We start from the raw sequence: 6,565 nt of genomic DNA, 5'->3' as shown, positions 1-6,565 counted from the left end.
CCCTTTATTATGTGATACCAGCTAATGGAGACAAATTGTTTATCAAAACAGTATGGCTAGTGAACAGGTCTCAATGTTTAGTGTTACATGTTTTCAATTATTTGCTCACCTTTTCAATTTTGCAAATTGACTGAACACCAACACACCATTATCATCTTTTGAAAAGAATTATGAAATCAAACATTCTTTGCAGAGTGGCTGTAATTGACTTCAAAATTAAACTATTTGTAGTATTACATAATACCAACTGTACTAATGAAGATTGCAGTTAACACAGTTAATAACATTAGTTTCAAGGACATGTATACATTGCCTTTAAGAATATTCAATGAAAACGTAACCCAAAGTAAATTGCATCCTTAAAGCTGTGAGTGTTAAACGATGACAATGGAGTGAACGACTAAAATATGGAAAAATAAAAAATATACATGCATTGCACTGCAAACTGTTATTTGTCTTTGGACTTCATTGATAAGCTATTGAAATATCCATATCTATCAACAGCTAACTTCTGGAACTGCTAAAATCGATTATTGTAACCATCAGATAAAACTGTAAAACAATAGGGAACTTGCAAACCCGCCATGTTGAATGTGGCATCATGGCAAATGTGATAATAAATACTAAGGAATTAGCATTGTAAACAATAATGTTGCATTGTTTGTTACCACAAATAATCAATTCATAGTCGCCCTGACCATTGTGGAAGGTCTATTTTATCGGTAGCTCGAGATAAATTATTACGATAACCACAGATAATCCCATAGTCCTTTGCGTCTGAGCATGCTCAGTCTGGATTGCAAGTTCCCTATTAAATTACACCTATTGCTGAACACTCCTATTCTGTATCATAGCATCTCTTCTATGAAAGTGAACTGAATGCACAACAGGCCGAGGAGAATATCCTAACGATAGGTTGTACATTAAGATGCACTAATCGTGGTTTAGTGGGAGGCCAGGAGGGATACAGAAATAGCGAGAAATGTTCACAGTCTTCACATAGTTACATATGTAAACATTACACATCCACTTTTAAATTATGATTTTAATGACATCAATTGTTTTAATCAACACTTTAACTTGTCTACTTCTACATCGCCCCTATGCAGGGTACCTATATAATTGTCTCATTTGCATTTGAATTTGTCGGAGTGTGTGCAAAATGTTATGTCACAAGACCGAAACACCAAGGCAACATCATTTTTCATGTATGTTACTTCAAGCGTAGAAGCATACATAATAAGGGAGAGATGACAATTAGCACAACTGAAGTAATATTTGATGTAACATGCATAATTTATGGCCGTTGTTACAGAGATGTAATATAATTAGTAGAGTGCCAGTAACTTTTCCAATTGAATTGAATATCTAAGATTAACAATGAAAAGATGGTTTAATACTGAAACAATTATAACCGACGGGTTAATTTGCTTCTAGTAGTCTTACTTTATCCTTTTTGTTTTCTTCAGAATAAATATGAAGAATTATTGTTCATAATATGATTGCAATAAAGTATATTTCAAAGTATACTTTAAAGGCCATGTCGCAAATCTGCTTTTATGCACCTGATTAGTTATGCAAAACGTATTTAAATCACATTGTCGAGTGACGTAATCAGTATTAAACAGGTAGTCAGTTCAACCATTAGCGTCATTCCCTTTACTGTGTTGTTGTGGTACCAGCTCCATGGCTGTAATGCTTAATGGATATATATCTGAGCTGAGTTGAGATCTTAATATTACGTGTGACGTGAGATCTTAATATTATTGTGTGACGTATTGTATGGGGAGAAATAGCTTCCTCACAATGTAAGCAAGTCAATACCGGATCCGGATCCTTGCTAATAACGGTTTACTTTCCATTTCAAATGGAACTGATTAAATAGTCAGTTGCATTGTAAATATACTGAAGAAATGGATAACGAAGCCAACATTCCGTCGCAGCAAAACTGGACCAACACAACCAAGACTCATGAAGACATGGCTAACATTGCTGTTATGGTCTTTGTTTCTACAGTTTGTACGACAGTAGCTGCATTACTCATATTTCTGCTAAAAATCGTAGCGTCAACAGATACTTTGAATCCAATACGTGGACGGATATTCATCAGCTTCTTCGTAGGTAATTTGTTCAGCATCGGCAATATGATTTTACAGTCTGCAGTGTTCTTGTCATTGCTTGTCCTCGATTCGTACTGGTTTTGCGTCTTTGCCTCATGGCTTCATACATTTTCTAACAACATAACTGTCTTCAATATGATGCTGGCAACATCTTCTACATATATGCTTTTTAGCCGACCGTTTCTTTATCAGAGAGAAGTAATTGTACAATTTTACTCCTGCCTTATCTTTGGAAGCTGGATGATCAGTTTAACAATGGCGCTATTGCCATCCTTCGGACTGAATGAGTATCCTGTTACGGGTATTTTTGTCTGCCGACCCATCATCTTCATGGCATACAACACGTTCTTAATCAATAGGTATGGTGTCATTTTGCCGGTTATGGTCAGCTCTGGACTGTTCTCATCAATGGTTCTCGGGATTGCAAAGAAAGCAAACAAATATCCCAAATTTACGTGCAATACTATTTCAAAAACACAATCGGCTTCGCTTTCTCTCAAGAAACGTCGTGAGTTATCCATTATGACTGCCGTGAAGGTAATTGGGCAAACTTTTACATGGCTGCCATACATTACAGCTACTCATTTAGCATATTTTCATCCTCAACTTCTTGATCGAAAGTTACCTCAAGTTTTTGTCCTGTTGCCTACTATTTTTTCTACAATGGGTTCTATGGTTTTCTTACTCCGACTCAAACTTTATCGGAATCAGTTTAAGAAAGCGTTGTACAACCTGTGTAACAAACATGTGTGATCCTTTATTGCAATGTCTTAAGAAGGACAGAGAATGCAGAGAATGAAAATGTACTGTGAAGATCTGTGAATGCATGGAGAAATTACTACAAATCTATTGAACTATGGACACTTACTGTTATATGGTGTATCGTACGTAAAAAATAACGTCATCTAGAAGTGTACTTTAATAGACATCTACGCTGTATCCTGAATAATGAAGACATTTTCCGGAGTGTAAATTGACATTTACTGTTTCGACCTTTCAGTCGTAATTGCGAGCGATCTTTATTACATTTCTTCTACGTGGGCGTTCGTTATTTGATTTATATCAAAACAAAGCTGTGATCATATCAAATAATGAACGACATCATTTGCTAAAGAAATGAAACATTTTATAATAAATCAGAACATGGCTGAACCTTTTAGCTTTGTTCAATCAATTATTTAGTAGCGGTTAAGTAAATATCAAGTCAGTTCGTTAATGTACAATGTCAATCATTTTACAAGTTTTATATTGGCATCAGGGATATTGGTCTGTTTGAAAATGTGCATAGTGCTTCCCTGTAGGCGAGAGTATATCGTTGCTGTAGCAACCATAATTGTTCTTTTTATAACATATCGGTTTCTTTTATCAGTACCCGAGATGAGCGCTTTGTGAAAAGGTTTGGAAGTGATTATACAGTCATTAAAACAACACAAACATACAGGTGCAACCATGGTAAATATTAAATTAATATCTGAAGCAATGTACACTCAAATCATGGGTTATTCGCTAAATTCAAATGACCCGAAGATGGTCTCTTCGAAAGAGAAGTGTATTTGTGTTATAAGCGAATTAAAGTCTTAACACTAGTACTGCCCATACTATTAGCTCTCGTGTTTTCACTGATACAATTTGAATGTGTCATTAGGGATCAATGATAGTATTCGCGATTGCAGTTCACACAAATTTTCCATAAATTACTCCAAATCTTTGTGACAAACAAAACAACATGTTATATAGTTTTATTGATTAACAAGTTTAACATTTGACACGACCATTTCGTTTATAGACATGATCAAACGAGCGTTGACACAATATCAACAAAATTTAATCTAAGAGGCCGTGAGTCCAGGGATCCTTTTCATCCAGGACAGGTTGGTTAGTATTTATAGTAGACAGATATAGTCATGATATCAGCTTCGTCTGTATCTGTAAAACAAAATATCAACAAAACTCAAGAAATAACTATAACAGAGCGTATATATATATATATATATATATATATATATATATATATATATATATATATATATATATATATATATATATATATATATATATATATATATATATATATATATATATATATATATATATAAACTACTGGATAGGCTCATAGTATGATATTTTATACTTGATACACATCTTTCATATCTTGGAACAGAACTATTTCATTGAAAAGAAACGAGATATGTTTAAAGAGTCAATTATGACAAATACATGAAATAAAACAACACAATGGGCTACAGTTTAGTTAACAGTAAAGTTTGATTTTTGGGCTTACCTTGAGAGTTCCAGTTGGCTGAATACTGTGATGTGCTATACAAAATTAACGATCGATTGGTTCGATTTGTTTCCCAGTCACAGTTGACAGGGGATTCCTCTAACACAACCAGCCATCCAGACTGTGACGCACAATCACTTACGTCATCATTCACCGAAAATCCCCGTCCATTACTTAAGAATAAAAAAAAGGTACAGTTATAATCATGATTTGATGTCGCACACTGAATATTCATAACAGCTATTTTACACTGAAGTGTATAGTCATTTTAGTACTCATGAATGTTCAGTGTGCAACCATTGATTATTTTCTGCTGACTCCCATGATGCAATAGTTTCTCTGAAATCGCAAGTAAATTGTAGATGATGTAAAATCATGAAATGACTCGCCAGAACCTATATGTTATGAAAATGTCTCTATTTCCTGGAGTGGTATTCCCCTGAGGTTGGTTATCTTTAGTAATTCTCGTATTACCTATCAAGTATTTCATTTGCCTTGTCCTCAGTGAGGTTTCAATACAGAATATAATAGTTTCTCAAGGATTCGTCCTTCTAGTGTATGCCTTTGGAACCTCCACTTAGCTTTTTATGTAGCACTTTGTGAGACTATTCCAGGTATCAACGGATTTGTCCATCGTCGTAAACGACAGCCTCATTTACGGCACTGTCCAAGAAGCACCGTCAAGAAGTTCTGCGTTTACGAGAATAGATTTGTCCTCTATCTAACCAATACTATTTTGTTGTAAATGTTTTTATTCGTTTGCATTGATCTCCACTGTAATTATTAGTGTAGATATTCAATATTTTCCGTGGTAATACACAACAATAGCGTTACTGATTGGGCATCCGTCGTATAATACAACAGAGATCGCAAAAAAGAGTCAAGCATGGCAAATAAAAAACCCAGCCTTCTCTTTGACCAGATTATAAATCAGAATAGAACAGGAATCGATATGGAGAGAAATTATAAATGTTACCGTTACACTCATAACTCGGTAATTAGCGAAATAACGAATAATACACTAACCCGTACAATTCATCGATTGACATAGTCAATTGTGTTTCATTGGTCAGGTCTAGCCATGATGACGTTATAATTCGACTCGGATCATACCAGTTTGTCTTGTTACTGCCCTCACCGTCAAAAGCAATCGTTGCAACCTCAATTCCAAATTTGAATAACGAAAGCTTTACCTGGTGAAAAAACAAAAACATTGATAAAATACGAATTTGACGAACTAGTAAAACTACTGCCATAGCCAGACAGTTCAGCCAACGGACAATGTGATGTAATTACGTACTCTATTCTGGATGTGTTCTGACTACTGTCTGTTCACACTTGGACAAGTCAGTAGAATCATGAAGGTGTAAGGGGACTCTTAAACCTCCTTGGTAGAATCTAGTCTCACTGTTAACATCTCAAAGGACAAGGTGAGATCGGTGTGCAGATAGACAGACACACGATGGAACCCTGACATTAGCACAGAGAAGAGGGGAAAATAAAATATTACTTGGCATTTCAGACAAGCAATACAAGGAATGGATCTTCAATTTGTATCTTGTCACTCGGGTTCCCTTGCATTTTCATCAATAAATACACATATCATTCATACATAAGAACTTTGAAGTAACTACTGTGTGCAGTATACATATGAGTGGATATCACTATAGTTATGACACCACCTCACCTGTCGTTTTACCTCCCCTTAGCAAAGGTTATATGTTTTGTTTGCCTGACTGTCTGTCTGTCTGTCTGTCTGTCTGTCTGTCTGTCTGTCTGTCTGTCTGTCTGTCTGTCTGTCTGTCTGTCTGTGAACACGCTATCTCGAAAACTAATTCATCAATTCAAATGAAACTTGTTACAAGGCTTTCTTCTAGTAGTGGCAAGAACTGATTATCTTTTGGTAAATATCCAATTAATATTGATGTATAATTGTAAAATTAATGATATACGGTAATAAGGTTATATATCTTAAGGTTGCAAGCTTCAAAATTCAATATAATTTGGTACAGACATCGATAATAACGAGGTGTATGTATCTTACAAAGCTTGCTGATATAGCCTTTAGTTTTAATGAATCACTTGCATAATTGATGATTTATAGTAATTAAGCCATATCGTATATGCAAATTCAAATTTCAAATAAGTTTAAACAAACATGACA

The sequence above is a fragment of the Glandiceps talaboti genome, chromosome 8 (genome assembly GCF_964340395.1).
Source record: "Glandiceps talaboti chromosome 8, keGlaTala1.1, whole genome shotgun sequence".
Lineage (NCBI taxonomy): Eukaryota > Metazoa > Hemichordata > Enteropneusta > Spengelidae > Glandiceps > Glandiceps talaboti.
The sequence above is the reverse complement of the archived record's forward strand: the minus strand, read 5'-3'. Positions refer to the sequence as shown.